This window comes from Humulus lupulus, chromosome 8 (assembly GCF_963169125.1).
Source record: "Humulus lupulus chromosome 8, drHumLupu1.1, whole genome shotgun sequence".
NCBI classification, from domain to species: Eukaryota; Viridiplantae; Streptophyta; class Magnoliopsida; order Rosales; family Cannabaceae; genus Humulus; species Humulus lupulus.
The window spans coordinates 107518370-107543454 of NC_084800.1; the positions used below are offsets into that span (position 1 = coordinate 107518370).

General features: G+C 41.1%; 1 long non-coding RNA gene across 1 annotated transcript; it reads right to left on the minus strand.

The window, feature by feature from the left end:
* Nucleotides 1-8584: 8584 nt before the first annotated feature.
* On the minus strand, nt 8585-12735 carry LOC133798282 (uncharacterized). Its single transcript, XR_009875810.1, has 5 exons — nt 12634-12735; nt 11446-11496; nt 11060-11105; nt 10909-10950; nt 8585-8890 (listed from the first exon to the last, which is right to left on the minus strand). It is a non-coding gene; the product is annotated as an uncharacterized LOC133798282 (long non-coding RNA).
* Nucleotides 12736-25085: the final 12350 nt, after the last annotated feature.

Here is a 25085-nt window from a genome sequence, read left to right on the forward strand (position 1 = left end):
AAAAGTGTTATATAATCGACTATAAATAACATAATTAAACACTTATCTATATATTAAAATAACACAAAAATTGTGTTATCGTTGACTGTACAATAACACATATGTATAACACTGATGAAGTGTTATGTAAAGTACCCTGACCTACGATAACATAGTCGGTCTTAACACATCAGAAAGTGTTATCATATATTTTGATAACACATTTTTGGTGTTATTAAAAACATTTTTTCTTGTAGTGTGGCTCTAGATATGTTATTAGCACTTAGGCATGAGTTGTATTTTTCGAGCCTGAGTTGCAGGCTCGAAGGCACCAACCTTCTCTGAGGGACAAGTTTGACCAAATTACTGGATGACGAGGAGGTTATAACTAGAACGATGAGCTCGAAGCTTGGCCAATCTCGAAAGCGCGTCAGCACAACGATCGAGTTCAGTGACGCATTTGGCACGCGGAAAGATTGTTAGAAAATCCTATTTCATAGGGTTTCGTTGTTAGCATATATCAAATCCCTATTGTCATGGGATATTTTGTAATTAACGCATTTATTGTATTTATTTCAAATTTATTTGATTGATTTTAACTTCCCTGAATTAGAGGAAAATATTCTCACAACCAAGACTATAGATAGCCTAGAGTACTTCATTTGTAGACATGCACAAATTATATTGGAGGATACTCTACCCCATCTTCTCTAAGGCTGGGCGATATAGGATGTCTACGGAGCTCCCATTGTCCACCGGGACCCGATGAACCCTCATGTTAGAAAGTTGTACAGTCATCACCAAAGGATCATTGTGCGGGAAATGCACACCTCGTGAGTCTTCTTCAATGAAGGTTATTGAGTCGTTCTCCCGCTTAAAACTCTTTGGGGGTCGTTGTTCCAAACTTAAGATGCATGGAGGTGGAATTCTCCTGGCTTCCCTAGCGTATCTATCTCGATTCGCCTCAGAATCCTAGCCCTCCGAAGATGGTCCTAACCTCTCCTTGCACCTCTGAGGCTACATCTCGTGCCCATGGTGAGGGTAGTCCTTTTTCCAGTCTTTGATTTTCTCTGTGGACATATCTACCCAAGTGTCCCCTGCATATAAGCTCTTCAATTTCTACCTTCAAATGAGCACATTCTATTGTGGTGTGGCCAATGTCTTTATGGTACTAAAAATACTTACTGGGGTCTCTCTTTTATCGATCTTTCTTCATTAGAAGGGGTATCCTGAAGGGGACCTGATTCTCATTCGTGACGAAGATATGTTCCCTAGTATGTGTTAGGTTAGTATAAAAGGTGTATGGAGTCTGTCTATGTTCACCAACACGTTGGGGCTTCCAAGGATGATCATCTCTCAACCCTTCGTAGGCCCTCTTTTTCTTTGCACTATTTAGGTCTTCAAAAATTTAGGGTTTTAGGGATGACTCGCCCTTCCCAGCCTTCAGACTCTCGTGACCATCCTCAACACAGATGTATTTCTCTGCTCATTTGTAGAAATCGTCTAAGTCAGTGACCTCCCTCTTTAGCATGTTATCCCACAGCTTACTACCCGAGTGCACTCCGGCCGTAATGGCCATTTTTAACTCCCCTCGGGTCAGGCTTCCTACTTTGGCTGCCTCCATATTGAACATGTGGATATAACTCTTTAGGCTCTCGTCTTCTCCTTTTTTTACGTTAGCAAGGCTGGTACCTGGCATAGTGTAATCACGCACAGCGTGATGTTGCTGGAGAAATTCGTCAGAAAATTGTTGCCAAGACCTGATGGACCCTGGCCGAAGTCTCTTGAACCACTTGTACACAAGACCCTTTAACGTGACAACAAAGCAGTGGCATCTGGCTCTGCTATTAATTCCCCTTAACTTCATTAGGTCATTGAATGCGTCAAGATGGTACTTTGGATCTTTCTTTCCCTCGTAAAGGGTCATGTGAGGCTCTTTGAAGTTGGCTAGTAGCCGAACGAATTGGATTTCCCTAATGAAGGGTGATTCGTAATCAAACTCGTCGTCGACAGTGTGCCCCCCAGACGCGGTGATTATCTTTCTCTGTAGGCTCCTCATCTCGGTGTCTAAGTCTTGTCTCCTTTTGTTGAAGGAGTCTCTCAATTTGGATGGGTTGGCCTTTCCTTTCTTTTTGTCTTCCGAGGGAGCCACATGAGTTGTGGTCCTCTCATTCTTCCTTTTCCTGTTGAGTTCTTCCCTCAAGTCTGGGGGTGTTTCCCTTGAAGTGACCTCAACTTCGTTTTGAGGGTTAGCATTGTTCCTCCGCTCTAGCCTCTTAGGTTGCTTCGCCTGCCCGGGACGTTCATGTTGCTTTGGTCGTGGGGTATTGCTAGTGGAGAGTTGAGTCCTCCCATCATCTATGGGGACTGTGGTTTCTCCTCCCTCATGGCCTTTCTCCTTTCGCCTAGAAAAAGGCATGCTTGACTTTACCTGTAGCAGGCCATTCAACACCTCATGCATATTTTCTAAGATGGTTTCTATCCTTTGGTTCTTTTGGTGTAACTCGCGTATCTCCTCTTCGTAGAATCGAGTCCTAGAGCTCGAGCTTATGAAATGTACTTGGGGACTCTTGTCAAGCCTACGCGCTGACGGAACCGGATCTTGCCAGTCGAAGTTCGGCACCTGCGGCGACCTTGGGGGAGGAAACACTTTTGTGCCTCCCGTAGGAGCAGCCGTTGGTCCTGGATAGTTTTCATCAGATTGGACAACTGGGGATGAATCCCCCCTTTCATTCTCAGGAGCCCTAGGCTCCTTTGGTGCATCCACATTTTTGGGTGGTGGAGGATTCCTCATGGAGGCTTTCAGTTGATCTCCATTCAGGTGGACCTCAACCTCTCGTGGTTCCCTCAGATGCTTAGAATGTCTTGGCTGTTGGGGTTTTATGCCCTAATTAAAACTCAAATTCTTTGTAATCTCATTTTATTATCAATAAAAGAATAGAAATCATTTTTTGACTTGGTTAATCACTTTGCTCACATGTTTATTTGTTTAATATAAACGTATATTAAATCCTGAGCATATAGCTAATCTTATATATAGTGACTTAATCATATTGGAATATAAATATGATTATATGTTCAAAATAAGTTAGTCCTAAGATTAGTCAGTGCACCGGATTTACACTGACTTTCCAATCTACGATATGATCTACTTACACATTACAGTGTTATGTTCTTTCCAGAACATTAGAAAAGTAGATAAGATCGGATGCATTTGTTACATCGGACAGGACCGATATTGACAGTTGATAAGATAAGTAAACATACCGTTATGATCTATTCTAGTCATATCATATAGTTGACCATAGATAAATTCAATCTCAATTCTGAGTGGTTAGTATTCTAACTGATTGTATTATTTAAGTTCTTTGACTTGTTCGTTACCAGCTTACCCTACGGACTAGCCCATACTTACATCTTGGGAACTCGGTAGTATAATTAAGTGGGAGTGTTAATCATAGATATGAACATCTATAGCTTCTGATGAAAAAGTGAAATGATGGTTTCCTTTTAGTTTGGTTCAAGGTGTTAAATGATAGAGATCTCATTTCAGTAATTAAATTAGTTTACTGAAATATCATTTACAAGGAACTAAGTGTTTTAAGGATAAAATACAATGAGGGGTAAAACAGTATTTTAGTCCTATCTCATTGTAGACCGTCTATAGAGGATTAAGAGACAATTATGGTTGTAACAATGGATAATTAATAGTGTATCTATATTTGTTATAGAGCGTTCTATGAATTCAAGAGTGCAATTCCGAGTCTAGTCACGAGGAATTAATAAGTTAGTAAATTTATTTGTTAAATTTATGATAACTTATTGGAGCTTGGTTTCATAGGTCCATGGTCCCCATTGTACCTTGGATAAAACCATCTAGATAGTCTCAATCAATTGATTTAATCATCAATACGAATTATCAAAGTTGACCAGGTCAATTTTGGATAGTTTCACAGAGTTGTATAATTTTGAGAAGAAAAGAGAAATTATGGCAAATTTATTAATTAAGATAAATTGGTATCTAAATTAATAAATAAGTTTAAATCAAGGTTCAAATTATAAATAATTAATTTGATAAATGATTTAAATAATTATTTAATTAATTAAATCAATAGAAAATAATACAGGCCTTGATTTTAAGTCCAATGGGCTTATAATCAAATAGGAAATTTCACGGGCCTATAGTCCATGATAATTTCGACCTAAGGCTTCAAAATAGATATTATTTTATTGATTTTTTAATTAAATTAAATGACCTAATTGAGTCTATAAAAGGAGTGCTTTGAGAGAAGTCAAAACATAAGTTTAATCACTGGTTTTCTGATAGTTTTAGATTCTCTCTAAACACAAGTCTTTTTTTAAACCTCTTTGTTATTTTCTCTTCTTCTCTCTATATCTATCTCATGTGTTAAGAATTTTCCACACTAGTCTAGGTGGTTCTAAGGATACATTGGAATATTGTGAAGAAAATTGAAGATCGGTTCAGTTTCTTGGTAATACTCTGCGACAGAGAGGATACAAGAGTTAGAGAAACTGAATGAAGGACTCTTTCATTCCGCTGCGTATACTGTAAGTATTCTATTCTTTGTTTCTCTTTGAATTCAATTTTAGAAACATGTTTTAGGCTATCTCGTATTAATTTGTTTAATATTAGATATATATGAAAATAAATAAAGATCCTGTATAAGCTAATCCAACATTGGCATCTTTCTCCGTCGGAATCAATAGAAGCACAGTGGCTTGACACTTATCCTTCCCACAGACGGCACCAAATTGTTGACGGTAAGAACTCGTCAACTAAGTTAGATCAAGAACTTGGTGAGATGTAAAAGAAGAGAACTTATATCGACTGAACTTCAAGCAAACTTTCTTATGATTTCAAGAACACAAAACGTAAATGCTAGAATTTTATAACAAAAAATAAAGAGAATGTAGGATGTGTGTTTTCATTAGCAATGACTGGTTACAAAATCTCTGAATTTGACCCCCTTCTCAGGTGAAGGGAGGTCATATTTATAGTAGAGTACTATTGGCTCACTGTACATGGTGGTCCCTGGGGAACATGACCCTGCATATGCAGTCTACATATGGTACCGGTGCTAGGAGCGTGGTGGTTAGCTCCAGTACACACCAAGGGTCTACGAGAGCACCTCAATTTTAGTACCTGGTTGTACCTCCACTATCTGTTTAGTAACAATGTAAGAGGCTGGCTGGGAAGGAACACATCAGGTACCTTGCGCGTACAACCACAACTTGTCTAGCGTGGAGATTAGGGTCAGACATCTAGGGTTTTGAGGGTCGTACCCCTGTACGTATTTCATACCTGAGATGGACAAGGTTCACTACTTGTCTGCGCATTCCACACATGTAAGTGCTCTTCTGGTCATGCATGGGTTTTCATCCCCGTAAGACACCCTATCCCTACGAACTTCAAGTATTAAAGTCCCCATATGTCATCAGGGAGCACGATCCCAAGATGCCTAGGAGGCAAGACCCTCGAAAGACACTGCATACGAGGCAAAGAAGGCATATGTCCTCGCGAGATGCTAGCGCGAGATGATGTGGGTGAGGGGCCTTGCGAGATGTTGCATGTGAGGGGCCTCATGAAACGCTGTGTACAAGGCGTAGTAGGCGGTTGCCCCCGCGAGATGCTAGCGCGAGGCAGTGTGTGCGAGGGGCCTTGCGAGACGCTGCATGTGAGGGGCCTCGCGAGATGGGGCATGCGAGGCGAGGCAGGTGGATACCCTCGCGAGACGCTAGCGCGAGGCGGTGTCGCAAAGTAGAGGCTTGGGGCGTGAGACGGGGTCCATGGCACGAGGCCATGCCTCTCTTGGTGCCTTTGCGGGGCCTTTACCGCAAGGGGTAAGGTCAGGCTTGTTTGTTTCCATCGTGAGCCTACATTTGGAGGGCATAAGGCGAGGACCTCGTGCAACTGGTATTTTGGCATCCACACTTATGTATTAAATATTTTTTTTTAAAATTAGCAGAATTTTCCCTATAAATAGAACTACCCAAACCTGTAGTTCAAAGTAACTTTATCAAATCAAGAGGCATGATAAGGTTACTTCAAACTAGGGACTTACGGTTATCAACGCAACACACAAATTCTCGATATCCTGTTCAAAACCTACCACCAAACCTAAAAAATTTAAATTACAACTCTATGAATAAATACTACATATTTAAAAACATGTTCAATTAATAAATCCTAAAAAATTGTGCAGAGTTTCCTCTATTTCTATAACATATCTCAATTTCATAAGTGCCTATTAATTCAATACAAAGAAAAACAACAATATACATACATAATTTCATCTTTATACCACCGCAACACACAAATTTTCCAGAACCTACTTCACTAGTTTTCAAACTTAATTTCCACTAAATTCAATATAAATTAACTATAATTCTAAATGTGTGCAATAGTAATAAATAAAACTAAAATACTTACTCACCTTCAATTTAATCTTCAAGTTAGTAACCGCCAATTCAAAACCAAAATACTGCCAAAACAATAATCATCCTATAAAGTTTAAACAAAAATAAAGTATTAAATTATCGAGTTTATATATAACTAGTGTTAACCGAGATTTTCGGCAACTATATTAATGAATACTATTTGCTAGTGATAATAATGAAAATGGGAAATCGACACGATGTTTTTACGTGGTTGGGGCGTTAACTAGCCTTAGTCCACGAGTCCATATATTAGAGCGAGAAGAAGCTTTTACAATGGAGTTTTCTAACTATATCTGGACAGAGTCTCTGCCCTTTTTTTTTCTCCCTCTCTCTTTCATGTTGTCCTCAGCTTATATTTATAAGCTGAGGGGGTCATCGGGTCTGGGCCGCATCCGACCCAGGCCCATCAGAGGAAAGTGTAGAGGGGCCCTTTCTAGTGAAGGCCCAATACAAAAAGATATACAATGCACATAATACAAACCAGCTAAGGCCCAATTAGTTGACCTGAGACACAAGCCTTCGCCCGACAAAACAGTGCTTGGGCTCTGATCACTTCGAGTCACGAGGCTGATTCAGGAGACAAGACCGGTCAGAGTACTTGGCTGCGCAGTCCTGACACATCAATGGACAATCCCAATGCTGCCTTTTCTGCAAGCGAAAAGTGGGGGGACAATGCCCACGCGAACTGAGGCGGTCTCAGGATCCTGGGCACCCGGCCCTTCAACTGGGGAGGAGGCGATCCAGGTCCGTTTACCTTTGGCCTGCTACATTTACCTCGGGCCCGGATCATTCCAGGCTCCGGGACGGGGACGCGTAAGCCGCGACGCTCCGAGCGCCCCGGACAAACGGGCCCAATCTGGAGTTCCTGGCCCAGGCCCAAATGCCGAGTCGGACCACTAACCGCGGGCCAGGGCGAAGGCCCAAAGCCCTTCCAGGAAATGGGGATAACAACTAGTACCAAACATATTTAATATTTAATACAAACTAAACATTAAAACATTATTATATAAATGACTCTTTGAACAAAATATTAACTTGATTTTTTTTATAACAACATATTAATTTTTTTTCAACAACAAAATATTAACTTGATTAATACACCAAATAATTATTATAAATAATAATACTTTATAAAATAACAAAAAGAATATCAATTTATTAATATAATAATATTAAATTTGGATTAATAAATAAAATTATCATAATCACATAGTTGGAAGATTCATACATTTTTAAATAGTCAAATGCAACTCCAAATCAAGATTATCATCCTTAAAAACCTATACATTATCGATATATTATCAAAAATATAATAAATCCAAAATAATAAGCAACAAATATATAAAAAAATCATACGAACAAATATTTAACGATCCATGCCTATTTCAAAGCTCAAAAATGTGTTTGGATGTTGAAAACTCATTCAAAAACCCAAAACAATGGGTATTTTCGACCACCACCCATACCCATTATAAAATGAACAACTTTTTTCTCTCAAAACTAAATATAATATGTTTTTTATGATTAAGATGAGTATTTTAGCAAAAATGATAGAAGAAATTGGAAGAAAACAAGAAAAATAATGAAAAATAGGTGAAACCCTTTCCTCTCTCACGGTGGTAATGGAGGTTTTTGGGTCTGTTTGCGTTTCAGAATGAGGAGACGTGCAGGCACTACTACAAAAATGGGATTTCCCGACAGTTTTTAACTGTCGCTATTGAGCAATGACGACAGTCGACTAACTGTCGTATTTGCCTATGCCGGCGTAGGGTAGCTACGCCGACAGTTAATAAGTGTCGTCGTTGCTGGCTACGCCGACAGTTAATACATGTCGTCGTTGCTGGCTACGCCGACAATTAATACATGTCGCCATTGCTGGCTACGCCGACAGTTAATATGTGTCGCCCTTGCTGGCTACGCCGACAGTTAATACGTGTCGCCGTTGCTGGCAACGCCGACAGTTAATACGTGTCGCCGTTGCTGGCAACGCCGACAGTTAATAGGTGTCGCCATAACATTGAATTTATATATATAATAATTTTTCGATATATATTTTTTAAAACTTTTAATTATATTTTTAACAATTGAAGTTTGATATAAATTTAAATAAAAAAATTACTCACATAATTAATTATTATTACCATAATTTGTAAAAAAAATTATATTTATCATAATAAAAATTCATATACATACAACATTTATTCATACAATTGAAATATAAATAATACATCAAATCTCCATGAGACTAAATAAGTCTCAATGAAAATTCATTATAATTCTCAATAAAAATTCATTATTCTCAATGTAAATAATACATCAAATCCTCACTATACATAATTCTTACAAGCAAGAAAGAAAATAATACCCAACAACTTGAAGAAGAATTTTGTCTTGCATTGGTTCTCTTATATAATTGTCTTGGTTCTCTTAAATATCCAAGTAGAGTTTTAGCCTACAATACAGAATAAACACCATTAAAGTTAAACCAAAACTAAAATAAATAGAGAACTTGAGGTTGCAGAATAAATAAAAAGGATGATTGTGGTTTTCAATCACAAAAATAATTTATATAAAAGTTGTATTTTTCTTATCAAATTAGATAGCCTCATGGCTTAAGTAGTTAGTCTTAATTCTTTAAACTAAGGAATGCATACATGTCAGTCTCGATTTAAAAGTGCTCAAGCTAGTTAGTTCATGAAATCACATAGACATTAATAAACCAAATTACCAATCATTCATAACACATTAGCAAATATAAAATAAACATCGAGAAATTAATAAACATATATACACATATAAAGACATGCACTGTGTAGGTAATATGCATAAGATTCTAAGTCCATAGTACTTGGCAAGAAAAGAAAAGATAATATAGTTATAAATAAGAGCACCAAGAACATAAATATAATAGATCATTAATATATAACACAAGCATACCAGGTGACATTTGTTAAAGTTATTAAAGTAACACAATGAGCATACCAGACAAAGTTGTTAAAGTAACACGAGTTGTGAATAAGCCTAATCCAAATTTATAAATCTAATTCACATTTGAAAGTCTACGCTAAATAGAAAATCATAATTTCTTTTGGTCAAGCATATATATTTCTTTTAATAAATAGCCATATAATTATGAATTCTATGCAAACGCAGCATTTTTAACAAAGTGATAATCAATCCATTTTAGAAAATTTTCAATTGTTTAAAGAATACATTGTTTCAACTAAGGCCATCGAACATGGTAAAAACAATCACAGTTTGGAAGAAAAAAATAACTTAGATATTATTTAAGTAAGAAAATGATCAAACTATTAGACTACAATGAAACACAAAGCTATGCTTCAATTAAAATAAACACAAATTGAGATGGTAGTTCTGGTGCAGAAAAGGAAATCATCGAGTAAATATATAAATATATATCCTATGTCTCAATTGATTGAACCCAAAACTCACCAATTGATTTTTTTAGAAAACTTACAATTGTTTAAAGAATACATTGTTTCAGCTAAAGCCATCGAACATGGTAAAAACAATCACAGTTTGGAAGAAAAAAAATAACTTAGATATTATTTAAGTAAGAAAATGATCAAACTATAAGACTATAATGAAACATAAAGCTATGTTTCAATTAAAATAAACACAAATTGAGATAGTAATTCTGGTGCAGAAAAGGAAATCATCGAGTAAATATATAAATATATATATCCTATGTCTCAATTGATTGAACCCAAAACTCACCGATTGATTTTTTTAGAAAATTTTCAATTGTTTAAAGAATACATTGTTTCAGCTAAGGCCATCGAACATGGTGAAAACAATTTCAGTTTGGAAGAAAAAAAATAACTTAGATATTATTTAAGTAAGAAAATGATCAAATTATAAGACTATAATGAAACATAAAGCTATGCTTCAATTAAAATAAACACAAATTGAGATATTAATTCTGGTGCAAAAAAAAAAAATCATGAATTATCAACCAATATGCTAATAACGTCAAACTTTTGTATAGCACTTTATACTATTGAACCTACAGGTGATCACAAGAACCAAAAGTGATGCTCAATGTTATAAATCACCTCACCAAAGACATTAGACAAGGGACAAGAAGAAAACTAACATATACAAAACAAGAAATACAAAAGGTTATGCTATATGCGTATGCCAACACGCAATATGTACATTCATACAAGTATATGTTATAATCAAACCAATCAAACAAACACAATTCAATTATAGGATGATCATAGACAAGTCTACATCAATTCAAACAACACGCAAGTTTTCTTTCTTTTCTCCGCAGCACACAAATTTTTCAGATCCTACTTCACTAAAACACACAAGTTCTCAACCTTCCGTTATCACCGCAGCACACAGTAACAATCTCATAACCTACTTCACTATAGATGAATATTTAAGATATTCAAACTCCTCTAACATTTGCATAGTATTAAAATAAAGTTAGAGGCATACCTCTTGCAAATTGTTGCAAAATAGTTTCTTTGAAGTCTGTCTCTGCACATACACACATTTACAATGTTATAATATAATGAAAGTGAGTCAAATCTGAATTAAATAATTAAATAATAATGCAAAGAAGAGAAAAACCAAATGCTCATCTTACTCTTTCTTCTCAGCCTTGGGTTGAGTCAAATGCTTAGCTTGTCCACCTAAAATACATAGAAAACTACATCATAACTTAGTTTATGCTATTTTCAAAATGCAAAGATGGATTACATTTTGACAAAAAACTAATATATATATATATACATATATTTATACCTACAATCTTTATAATATTTATGTGCATGTAGAAGAGTCACCACCAACTATCTATATATTATATATGTTGTAGCTAGAGTGATAATAAATATAAATAATATTCCATATTTCAATCACATGTCCAATAAGTGCCCTACCATATCTCAAATCAAGTTTTCTTCAACTCTTCTTTGCGCTGCCCAAGAAATGAATAATAATAGTGAATGAATACAAGAGAATAAATCTTACCAAGAAAAAACACAGATAAAGTTGAACAAAGATTTTCTTTAACTCAAGCTCCTGTATACACCAAAATTTAAACAAGTTTTAGTAACATATTCATTTGAATTATGAGGGATTTAATTCCTAAAACAATTGCCTTAAAAATTAGAACAAATAAATTCAAGAAGGAACCGCAAAACTCAACAATTATATACATTTATATAAGAGAATTTGCAATCTAAATGAGAACCAGAAAATCTTTAACTCAAGATGAAGTTTTATAGATCTAGCAACAAGACAAGAGTGAAAGAACCACATCAAGAATAAAAAACCCAGAAGTTAAGATATCAAGATGAACCTATACTCCAATCAATTGCAAGTCAGCAAATCAATCACTTTTTCAAACACTGCAAAGAAAACTGATGACAAAGAAAGAAACACAAAAAGGTTAAAATCTCATTAAATTAAGACAAGAGAATAATACAAATGAAAAAACTTAGTCAAGTAGTGTAGTATAATTATCAAACAGCTTTTTACTTAATAGTTACATTACAAAGAGGCTAATTAATATATATTTAAAATGGAAACTTATTTTAATATATAAAAATTCTCTTTTCGTTCAAGCTTCCAAAGAAAAAAAAATACTATCTAACAAATGGCCTCATGCTGATTTCTATCAATGCCATTTATAAACTTAAATAGATATCATAGTTATTGTATAGCTATCACTCAATTATAAGCTTGCTATCAATTAAAGCAAATCAGTTGCATACATGCACTCTGTTGTTCTTAACCCAACATTGTATAGCAGCTTCACCAGCTTTTTTGAAAAATGTTAACTCCTAGAAAAGTATATCATGTTACTAGAAAGATACAATGAAAAATAAAGTTCCATTGGAGGTACACCACGTTCAGAACAAGTAGTTTATATATTACAAAAACCAAACTTATATATATGTTATGGACTAATAGAGACATAATTATATATACATATATATATATATATATCTGTGTGTGTGTCCGTGTGAAGCTAAATCAGAAAATGATTAAAGTGTATGGTAACTCAAATCCAAGTAGACAGCAACCACTTTTGTAAATTGTGGACATCATATAAATTTACAATAAGAGAACATAGAGTACGCATAATGTACTAAGCATAAAGGTCTCTGCAGCAAAACAATTTCAAAGCTTATAACAATTTCAAACCTAACTTACCAAAGTATACCAGACTATGAATATTCTCCCTGCCGCCGTACAGCTTGACCCCGACCCCCTGCGCCATCAACCCCAGACCCGAGACCCCCCCAACCGCCGTCGAGCTCAGCCCCCGAGCCACCATTCGTTGCCATTGAGCCCAGCCCCGAGCCCCCTGCCGCTGTACACCCTGACCTCGACCCCCCTGTGCCATCAAGCCTAGACCCGAGACCCCCCCCCCCAAGCCGCCGTCGAGCCCAGCCCCCGAGCAACCAGTCGTTGCCGTCGATCCCATCCCCGAGTCCCCCGCCGCCGTCGACCACCATCCCTCGAGCCCCTGCTGCCATACAACCTTCTCTTTTCTTTGTGAAAATAATGAAACCTAGTATTGTCTGTTAGGATAACCTACTTGGGGTCAAGCCAAAAAATAAAATTGGACACCTATATAAATATTTGTATATTCATTTGTTCTTCAATAAGTTGTTTTGGTTTAGTGTTAGAGTCTCTAACTTGAATTGGAAGGGTGGGGGGTTCGAAACTGGCTGACGCTATTATATATTGTTTTTAAAAAATCAAAATTTTAAATATTATATGTGTATTATTTAATATCCTTAAAAAGTTTGATAAATTATTCAAATAAATTTTTTTAACTAAAACTTTAGTATTATAATTTAGTAATTAATATTTTTTTTATAAAATTATATTATATTATTTTTACTCTTAATATCATAATAAATTTAAAATTTGATATAAAAATTATTATAAATACAAAAGTTAATAATAAGAAAAATGTTGACGTCGTTTTTCGTCAAACTGTGAAAGAAGAGCACATAAACAATAATTGATAATGGCCAAATACAACAAAACAAATCAAACACACGATTTTTACGTGGTTCAGCAGTTAAATCTGCCTAGTCCACGAGTCTCTGTTATTAAACTCAAGATTATCTCTGAAAATTCTTAAGCATGAATTCTTCAGAGTTTTCTCTCAAGGTTCAGAATTTCGGTCCTTTACAATGGTGCATGGCCTCTCTATTTATAGAGAAGGCCGCAGAATACTATCCCACATATTTTGGGTAGTTACTCTTTTTGTGAATAAAATAAATAGCTATAATCAGATATAAAAGGAAACGTCCCCTAAAGACCATGAGACGTATAACTGATCAAATAATATCCCACGATTCCAGGGGATTTACAATAATAAATGAGGATTACATCTCATATTTATAACACTTGTAGATATTCAAGGTGGTTATCACGTATCTCTAAGGCTTTAGCCTCCCAGGTTTCCTGTCACCTTTCGAACTGGAGACATTTCTGAGGTCGCATGGCCTTTCGAGATCGTATGTGCGTCGAGCTCGGGAACCCTGATCCGAAGTTGTCCCCGAAGATGAATGTGTTCCCGGAGCTATCTTTCGAGATCATGAACTCTTCGAGGTCACCATACTCGAGATCGTATATATCCTGCAAGCTCGGCATATGATCCTGGAGCTTGTTTCCAACCTTATGAGCACTTATTTGCGAATCCAACTTTCGAGGTCATAATTAACATGGCTCGAAATCTGGGTATAACATCTTGCCCCCTCAAAAGTATTTGTTCGAATCCTAAGAGAAGGAAACTTTTGAACTACTTTCTTTGAGAACTGTACCGTCACACTTTTGAAAATGGACACGCGTCAACCAAGTATTGCTCATTTTTGGTACTTGAGTGCTTTGGAAACACGCCCACGATCGTTCGTCTGACACCTTTTCGACGCCATCATGTCATTGATCCCTAACTGTTGGATCTTGCAAGGATTTCGTTCAACGTTCCAGATTAATGCCTTTTTCTCACCTATATATACAAGACTCCACTCTTCACCTTCACTTTCACTTTCGTTCATCAGAAGCAAGAAAAGAAAGAAAAACGAAACCAGGCCTCTCCATACAACTTCCGTTCTGTATATGTTCTCTCGGCCGAAGAAGCAAAGAAATCCTGGTCTGTTCGAGTCAGTGAGTTCTTACTTGCAACCTCTTTTTCAATCAACAATCTCTCTGCAGTCGCCATTATTGTGTAAGTAAGCAATTTTTGTTTTCCATTTTGCCAGTTTTTATTTAAACTGTTCTTGCTGTGTATATGTATATACTGGTTTGCATCCCTAGCCTAATACGATAGGAAGTTTTAACCCGATAGGTTTTCATTCTTTTTAGACTTTCATTCTGGATTTTCGTCTCTGGTTTATACCCAGTTTTGACGTTTGAGTGTGGTTCCCATTTTCTGGGTTTTGAAATTTTTAGGCAACGTTTCTTGTACACTAAGTTTTCGGATAAAAACATGGGCCTTGACAAATGCACGAAACCCAAAGACGCCTTTCCTGGTTAACCGCCACTCTTCTTTCCCTTGAATTTCGGGATTTTCAAAAAATTATCCACGCTCCTTTTCTTTTTCGTGGAATACACCCCCCTGACCCTTCAATAAGGGTCTTAGTATTTAGTCTCGTTCCTAAATTTCCGAGCTCGTGATTCCTGCATGCATGGCCCTCACCATTTTTCCTTTCTCGTTAGATGTCACAGAATCTGGAAAGACGATGGGGGTCATTGCTGGCAATCCCTTACGAGCCAAAATCTCTGAGCCCCGAATCGTTGTTCGCCCGGAATCAACGTCGGATAAGAGAATACGAGCTTGCGCGTGAGCAAGAGGACATTCGAGCTCACTACCGCCGTCAGATAGACGAAGTCATCGAGGGGAAGAGGAGAGTTCTTCGGGAGGCCATCTATCCGGAATCTAATTCAGGCCCTAGGCCGATTCCTCTCGATCCTGCTTTAAAGGTTACTGTCGCATACCCCCCCGGAGAGCTCAAATTTTCATTAATGGGGGAACCTTCCTCCTCACAGCCGAGGAAAGAGATGTTCGAGGCCGAGCTCTACTGGAGCACGGTTACCACAACCAGTCAAATATTTGAAATCCTGGCTTTCCATGGCCTTGGTTTGTCAGACACCTTGAAGTGTCGACCTCCGACTGGTCAAGAACGGAGCTGCTTCGCTCCTGGCGGCCGTGACGCCACAGTGAAATATGTGGCATGGAGCCAAGAACATATGAGGGTAGGAGCACTGCTGCCCTTGAAGTCTTTTTTCAAAGACTTTACTGATTTCGTTGGGTTGGCTCCGTTCCAACTCAACACCAATTCGTACAGGGTGCTGTCTGCCCTGAGGTCCTTGTACCACGAGCTGGGGTGGGAAGGACCTTCACCTCAAGAGATTTTATATCTCTTTTGTTTAAAAAGTAACCCCTCCCAAGCTCGGGGAGGGGATGGCTTTTACTACCTCTCGAGCTACCCCAAGGAGATGAAGGTTTTTGGGGACCTTCCCAACCACCCGCCTGATTTCAAAAGAGCCTTCTTTTGGACAGATGGTCTGTCCCCGTCTCGACATTATTCGTTCAGGCGGATTCGTAAGTATTCTCGCTACCTTTATCTCTGTGCTCGAGACTTTAGTTCTTAAATCCATATTTAGATGAAACGTGTTTCGCTTTTCAGCTAATTTTCAGCGTCCCACCCCTAATGAAGCGATGAAGAGGCACAGAGAGGCCTTGCTCCAACTCCCTTATGGCAGGAGGTCTCTCTCGTACCTATTACATGAGGGCAAGCTTCGAGCTTGTGGGCTGTTGGGAGAGGGCCAGTCAACCTCTGACTGGTCCAATAAAAAATATGAACACTGGGAGGAGGTGCCACTGCCCACAGGCGCCCTTCCTCCGAGGAGAGAAAGGAGGCCATCACTCCCAGTTCGGCTAAGGAGTCCGCGATCTGGGAATGAGGCTAATGATGAAGCCTCGAGCTCGGATTCAGATGAAGGTAAAGTCCTCTCTACTTCGAGAATGTGGTCCCCGACCTTACTAAAACACAGGCCCAATAGGCTAGTCTCGTGCCCACAGGATAGATACCACTTCTACATATGGAGTTGGGTAGATGACTGCATCCATAGGTTTGATAGTGGGCTCGGGAAATACGACACCATGTACACCACGGACGAGATGTGGAACGGGATAGTCGTTCAATATGGGACCAACGATTATAGGGACCTCTCGAGGTTATCACCCACCTATAGGGAAGGCACTCCCCCCGCCTCCCCTGAAGACGGGGGAATTTCTTGGTCCCCAAGTTCGAGCTCGGGGGAGAGTTCCAGTTAGGTTTTTTTCTTTTCCTGGTTACCCTCTCTTTTCAAACTTATTATTATTGTCTAACTCATTTTAACTGTGCAGGCGCCATGAATCCCGACCTCGATGCTGTGCTCTTTAGCAATGGGGGGGCTAGCGCCCAGAGGAGCAAGCATCCGAGAATACCAGGGAGGTCCGACCGACCGTCCAAGGTACCCAGACGCCGCGAGACGACCCCCACGGCCCAGACTACTGCGAGCACAGCCAAGGAACCGACTGTTCAGGTTGATGCGTCTGGCTCGACCGCGCCTATCTCGCTGCCTCCCACCAAAACCCAATTAGCAGTTGTTCGGCCCCCGAAGAAACCTTCTACCTCCAAAGTTCAGCTGCCAACGGCCCGAACTCATATTGAGGAGTACGTGCTTGATGGCGCCGCTGGGATAGAAGGGGCTGTGCTCAGCTCGGATGTCCTTTCTCGAGTGGGTCAGAGCTTTGCTGGCTTCGGTTCCGACCACTGGGATCTCGTGTACAAGGCCTCGGACTGCAATACTCTTTATGATAAGAGTATCGAACTCACCACCGTGGTAGCCTTCGCAACTCTATTTTAAGTATTTATGTTTCAGTTCGCAATTCTGATTCGTTCTTTGTGTTTCAGGCCCTTGTCGTTTCAGCACAGCTCAACTATAAGCTAACCAACGAGGTGCAAACGAGCATGTCTCTGGCCCAAAAGTCGAAGGATCTCGAGCTCAAGATGGCTGACCAGCTCAAACACTCGAAGTCTGAACTTGAAAAAATGAAGACCCGTCTCGAGGAGCTGGAAAAGTCGAATGCCGAGCTCGAGAAGGCCAATGCCAAGCTCGAAGAGGAGAAATCTGTCACCTTCGACTTCATGGAGAGCGAGAAGGCCCGCCTCCTGGACGAGTATAAGGAGCAGAAGGAGAAAGCGGTCGACCAAGCCATATACAAACTTTGGGCTAATAATGCCGACCTCGATACCAGCTTCCTGGGCCCTCTCGAGGCCACATATGTTAAGCGGTGGAATGCCCGTCTTGAGGCAAGTGTGGCTGCTCGAGAGGCGGCTCAGAAGGATAGTCATGCTATTCGTCCTGGAGGGTCCGGTGATACTGATGCTGAGAAGGCCAAGGATACTCCTCTTCCTTAAATCTGACCTCGGGGGAGTCATTTATTGGGGCTGCGTCCCCCTATTTTGTAATTATTTTTAATTTATGCCCACGGGGCTGATACAGTTTAACTATTATTTTACATGCTTTACATTTCTTGGCTCGAAATATTTTGCACATTTTATGTTGATGAATCAGTTATGTTTATTTATTCGTACAAACATAGTTTGGATTTTAAGCTCGAAACTCGATGCATTCATGCATAGTTTGTTCGAACTATCCGCTTTCGATCTCGTTATTTATCAAGGTCGGATGTTACTTTAACCATGAACCCGGAAGTACTTATGGAATGTAACGTAAATGATTTGGTTATATCTTTTTTGTTTAGTCACTTTTACTCATCCTCAGCTTTTGCTCCGAGGTTAAGAGTTTGAAACTATTTTTCTCTTAAGATATTCCAGCCTCGATCTCGACTTGTCTCGAAATAGGTTTAGGTTCCTACTTATCATCGATTAGTTTTTTGGCTGGTTTGTTCCAAATCTGTTAAGTTTGCACATCTGGTTAACTCCAAACGTTTTAGGTTTTTGGTAGTTCGGTTTTGTCCGAACTATCTATCTAAGCTCGCGTATTTGGTTATATCCAAATACTTTATATGTTTTTGATAACTCGGTTATCTAGGCTCGCGTACTTGGTTATCTCCAAATACTTTATGTTTTTGATAAGTCGGTTATGTCCGAACTATCTAAGCTCGCGTACTTGGTTATATCCAAATACTTTATATATATATATTTTATTTTTTAATTTTCAAGGTAATGGTATGTATACCAATGATGCCCCCTTAATATCCTATGAGATTGACCATAGGTTATTAAATTAAGAGAGATTGCAAAAATAAAAAGAAATTACATAGTGAACAAAATAGACCTTTTATTTGATGGAATTCAAAAACAGTCAAGCTAATACAGATAGAAAATCATGGTTACAGGCAACACACTTCCTACACTACTGATAGTAAGGTCTAAGGTGTTCGCCATTCCATGCTCGGGGTACTAGGCTTCCGTCCAATCTCGCAAGTTTGTATACGCCAGGTCGGATGACTGACTCTATCTGGTATGGTCCTTCCCAGTTTGGCCCGAGCACTCCAGCTGCTGGATCTCGGGTTGCCAAGAATACGCGTCTCAAGACTAGATCTCCCATTCCGATCTTTCGATCTCGAACCCTCTTATTGAAATATATTGTAGTTCGTTGCTGGTAAGCAGCATTTCTCAGCTGAGCCTCTTCTCTTTTTTCTTCAATCAAGTCTAGGGTTTCTTCGAGTTGAGTGTGATTGGAACTTTGGTCGTAAATCTGAGTTCGAATCGTTGGGATTTCGACCTCGATGGGCAACATTGCCTCGCAACCGTATGCTAGAGAGAACGGGGTATGCCCTGTTGAGGTCCGAGCTGTGGTCCTATACCCCCAAAGGAATTAAGGTATTCCTCGGGCCATCGTCCCTTTGCTTCTTCCAACTTTTTCTTCAGAGAACTCTTGAGAGTTTTGTTAACGGCCTTGACCTGACCATTCGCCTGAGGGTGAGCCACAGATGAAAAACTCTTTATTATGTCGTTCTTTTCGCAAAAGCTGGTGAACAAGTCGCAATCGAACTGGGTTCCGTTATCGGATACGATTTTTCTCGGCACTCCGTATCGGCATACGATGTTCTTTACCATGAAATCAAGGATCTTTTTCGAAGTTATGGTCGCCAATGGTTCAGCCTCCATCCATTTCGTGAAGTAATCAACAGCGACTACAGCATATTTTACTCCGCCTTTGCCAGTCGGGAGAGAGCCTATGAGGTCGATGCTTCATACTGCGAAAGGCCATGGGGATGTCAACATGGTCAGTTCGGATGGTGGAGCTCGGGGTATCGTGGCGAATCTCTGGCATTTGTCGCACTTCTTCACATACTCGAAAGAATCTGTTTTAATGGTTGGCCAGAAATATCCTTGGCGTATGATCTTCTTGGACAGGCTATGTCCCCCGGTGTGGTCTCCGCAGAACCCTTCATGAATTTCTTCAATGATCTTCTTTGCTTCGGGAGGGGTTACACACCTGAGCAGCGGCATGGAATATCCTCTTCTGTATAGCTTTCCGTCCAAAATGGTGTAACGAGGAAGTTGATACATCAACTTTCGAGCCTGATTTCGATCTTTTGGAAGAATTCCATTTTCGAGATAGTCAACTATCGGACACATCCAGGTCGGCTCCGTCTCGATCATACACACATCTTCCTCGTCTGGCTCAGTAATGCTGGGTGTTGACAGGTGTTCTATGGGTACAACATTCAGCTCTTCATTTTCGACGGAGGTGGCGAGTCGAGCTAAGGCATCTGCATTTGAGTTTTGTTCTCGGGGAACCTGTTCGATTGCATAAAATTCGAAATACTCCAATGCAGATTTTGCCTTCTCCAGATAAGCTGCCATTCTTGTGCCGCGAGCCTGGTATTCTCCCAAGATTTGATTAACCACGAGCTGGGAGTCACTGTAGCAATGTATGGCTTTAGCCTTGAGCTCCTTTGCTATTCATAGTCTCGCAAGTAGAGCCTCGTACTCGGCCTCATTATTCGATGCTTTAAAGCCGAATCTCAAAGCGGAGTGAAATTTGCTCCCTGCGGGGGTGATCAGAATAACCCCTGCCCACGCTCCATTTTCATTTGACGAGCCATCGACGTAAAGTTTCCACAGCTCGTGGGCCGTGGTTATTACCTCATCGTCGGCTATACCAGCACATTCCACTATAAAGTCCGCCAATGCCTGTGCCTTAATGGTCGTTCTTGGATGGTAGGTGATCTCGAACTGTCCAAGCTCAACAGCCCATTTAAGAAGTCGACCTGAAGCCTCTGGTTTAGACAGGACCTGCCTAAGTGGTTGATCTGTCCGTACATGGATAGGATGTGCCTGAAAATAGGGGCGGAGCTTACGAGATGAATGAATTAGACTGAGGGCGAGTTTCTCCATCAATGGATACCTTGACTCTGCCCCCAGTAATCTTTTACTGATGTAGTAGATGGGTTTTTGCACTTTTTCTTCTTCTCGAACGAGCACCGCGCTTATCGCGTGTTCGGTGGTTGAGAGGTATAGGTACAATACTTCTCCCGTCTCAGGTTTTGACAGGATGGGTGGTTCAGCTAGGTGCTTTTTGAGCTCCTAAAAGGCCAGCTCGCACTCCTCTGTCCATTCAAACTTCTTACTTCCTCTCAATAAGTTGAAGAATGGAAGGCCACGATCCGTTAACTTCGAGATGAATCTGCTTAGGGCTGCCATCCTGCCGGTCAAGCTTTGAACATCTTTGTGCTTCCAAGGTGAAGGCATGTCAATCAGGGCCTTGATCTTGTCGGGGTTAGCCTCGATTCCACGAGAGTTTACAATGAAACCCAGAAATTTTCCCGAAGATACCCCAAAAGTGCACTTCTGAGGATTTAGCTTCATGTTGTATTTCCTGAGCACGCCAAAGCACTCTTCGAGGTCATCAACATGGTTCTTGTTAAGTTGAGACTTGACAAGCATGTCATCAACATAAACCTCCATGTTGTTCCCTATCTGCTTTGAAAACATCATGTTTACGAGCCGCTGGTACGTGGCTCCAGCATTCTTGAGTCCGAATGGCATGACATTATAGCAGTAGAGCCCTTTATCTGTGATGAAGCTCGTATGTTCTTGGTCGGGGGCATGCATGGGAATCTGGTTATATCCAGAATAGGCATCCATGAATGACATCAGGCCATGCCCCGCCGTGGCGTCCACGAGCTGGTCAATCCTTGGCAGCGGAAAACAATCTTTTAGGCAAGCTTTGTTGAGATCTGAGTAGTCAATACAGGTTCTCCACATCCCATTGGTCTTTGGGACCAACACTGGATTGGCTACCCAGTCAGGGTAAAAGGCATCCCTAATGAAATGGTTTGCTTTTAACTTGTCAACTTCCTCCTTTAATGCTTTCTTTCTGTCTTCGTCCAGCTGTCTTCGCTTTTGTTGCTTCGGGGGAAAGATTTTGTCTATGTTCAATGCGTGGCTCGCTACATTCGGGCTTATCCCCACCATGTCTGAGTGTGACCATGTGAAGACATCCTGGTTTTCCTCCAGAAAGCAAATTAATTGCTATTTAGCCTCGTCTTGGAGGTGTTTTCCGACCTTCACCTTCTTCGAGGGATCAGCTTCCTCGAGCTGAATTTCCTCGAGCTCCTCTAAAGGTTCGAGGTCAACTTTCTCCTCAATCCTCGGATCGATCTCCTCGTCAATTTCTAAGACTATTCCGTCTTTGTTTTGTATGATAACGAGTGTTTGAGCGCTCGTTTGTTTCTTTCCCCTCAAAGAAATGCTATAGCACTCCCTTCCTGCCAATTGATCTCCTTTTAATGTCCCGACCCTGCTTGGGGTTGGGAACTTAAGGGCCAAATGCCTCACAAATGAAACTGCCCCCAGCCCGACCAGGGCGGGTCTCCCGAGCAGTACATTGTAGGCAGATGGTAAATCTACTACCACGAACTCCATTATCTTGGTCACCGAGACTGGATAGTCTCCCAAGGTCACAGGGAGTTCAATGGATCCCATACAGGCAGTTCCTTCTCCTGAAAAGTCGTACAAAGTAGTTGCACACGCCTTCAGGTCGCGAAGGGAGAGTCCCATTTTCTCGAGGGTCGCTTTATAAAGAATGTTGACTGAGCTCCCATTATCTATGAGAACTCGGCGCACTCTTTTGTTGGCAAGCTGAAGGGTAATAACCAACGGATCATGATGAGGGAACTGAACATGGGAGTCGTCCTCCTCAGTGAAGGTTATTGGTTGTGTTTCAATCCTCTGGCTTTTCGGTGCCCTAGGTTCGGGTTCATAAGGAGACCCGTCCCCTGTCTTCAACTCGTTAACATATCTCTTCTGAGCATTTCTGCTTCCTCCTGCGAGGTGAGGCCCTCCCGAGATGGTTATTACGTCCTCTCCATCTATCGGTGGGGGTCTATCTTCTTCCCGTGATCGGGAATTATTATTTTGTGCCGTCGAAGGCGCGGCTACTCTCTGGCTCGCAGTAGTCTGTCCAGTACTCTGGTTTTTGACATACTGCCGGAAGTAACCTCTCGAGATCAACCCTTCGATCTCGTCCTTCAGCTGTCGACATTCATCAGTTGTGTGTCCGGTGTCCCTGTGGAACCGGCAATACTTACTGGAATCCCTCTTGGATTTTTGATTTCTCATTGGGTCCGGACGCCTGAAGGGGACTTGGTTTTCATTAGCCAGGTATATGTTTTCCCGAGACTCGTTGAGCTCGATGTGCACTTTATACACGGAGAAATACCTCTCTCCTTTCTTTTTCTTTCCTCCCTCAGCTTCGGGGTTACTTCCCTCGCTCTTTTTCCTCTTGGAGGGATTCTCCGAGGTAGGCTGTGGAGCTACTGGGTCAGCCGAGGTTGAGGCGAAGTTAATGTTTATCGTTGTAGTTTCGGTCTGCGAGGTCGCCTTGAGCGTTGACCTCGCCTCCTCTACATTGACAAACCTCTGCGCTCGTATGTTAAACTCGGTTATTGACCTCACCGGTTTCCCTTGCATGTCATCCCAAAGGGCACTTTCGGGTAAAACACCAGCTCGGATAGCCATAAGGTGCCCACTGTCATCCACATCTCGAGCTCGGGCGACCTCCAGATTAAATCTTGCCAGGTATCTTTTCAGTGTTTCGCCTGGCTGTTGCCGGACGTTAGTCAAAGTGGATGCCTCTGGTCTGACTCCCATCATAGCTCGGAACTGCTTCTTGAAGTCTCTAGACAACTGTTCCCATGAAGTTATTGAGTGTTTCTTGTACTTTTCGAACCAACTTTTGGCAGGTCCTGCCAATGATGTTGGAAACAACATGCACCTGAGCTCGTAACCCACGTTACTAGCTCTCATAATAGTGTTGAATGTACTCAGGTGACTACATGGGTCGGTTTTTCCTTCAAACGCTGGGACGTGAGGAATCCGGAATCCTTGAGGAAATTGAGTGTTGGAAATATGTGGAGCAAACGGCTCGAGCTCCTCATCAGAGTCCTCATATCGACCATTTCCTCGTTCATTCTTTAAAAGCCTAAAGGCTTTTTCGAGCTGATCGATCATTTCTTGGACTGGGTCAGTAGGAGGTGTTGTCTGGAATTGACTGTCATTGATCATGATTCCAGGCTCGCGTCTCCGTGAGGGATCTCTACGCCTATTCAAGCGATCCCTCAGGTCCGGATTTGTCTGATCTCCCTTCCCCCTACTCTGATTCAGATGACTTCGCAAGTCAGGACGATTCTTGCGACTTCCAGTATTTTTACGACCTCGGTCGTGCTTACTGACGGACCTGGTCTCTCCGGACTCGTCACTGGTGAAACTCATTGATCGGTCATTTCGTGATGGATTCTTCCCATGTTGCCTCGTCTCCGCAGTGCGAGACCGAGACGTCTGACTTTTCTCAGATGGTGCGCCTCCCGCTCCTGGAATGTCTCCCTATTTCCTTGTCTTTCCCCTGTACGCCCTTGATCCTGATCTTGAACAGGTTGAGCGTTTCTGCGGGGAGGTGAAGGATATCTTATGGGCGACGGAGGGAACCGTATAGGCGACGGTGGCTGCCGTCCTTGTCGCAGCCTAGAGGGGCCAGAATTTGCCCGAGATGGGTCAGTTGCATTCGGTGCACTCCCAGGTACCTGAGTCCGAGCCTCTGCAGGGGTTCGGTTATTCTCAGTTCCTGCAAGCACTTCCATAGGTGGGTTAGGCGGGACCCGAGCTCGAGTACTCCTCTGTGGCCTAGGAGGAGCAAATGGCTCTGCTGGTGCCGGAGGTTAAGTTGGCCTCCTTGTGGCAGCATTTTTTCGTGGACGTCCACGGGGCCTCTGGGGAGGAACATGCACATCCCTTGGAGGAGGGACTTGGTTTTCGCACGGAGGTGGGGGCTGAGCCACCTGCGCCTCTGCGGCCATCCTAGTCAACTCCTCATTCCGTTTGTTGGCCTCTGTCAACAGCTGTTTCAATTGCCGGTTTTCCAGTTCTACAATAGGAACGTAACGCTCAGGATTGTAATACATATCCTCATCCCTTGGTGGAGGCGGTGGTCCCCGGGAATCAGAGGACCCACTTCTCTCCTCAGCATCCGGGTTCTCCATTGGTTGTTTTCCAGGACGCCTTGGGTAGCTTTCATCAGGGGTGTTCTGATTGTTTGTGGCCATGGCTTTTTCAGGGATGAAT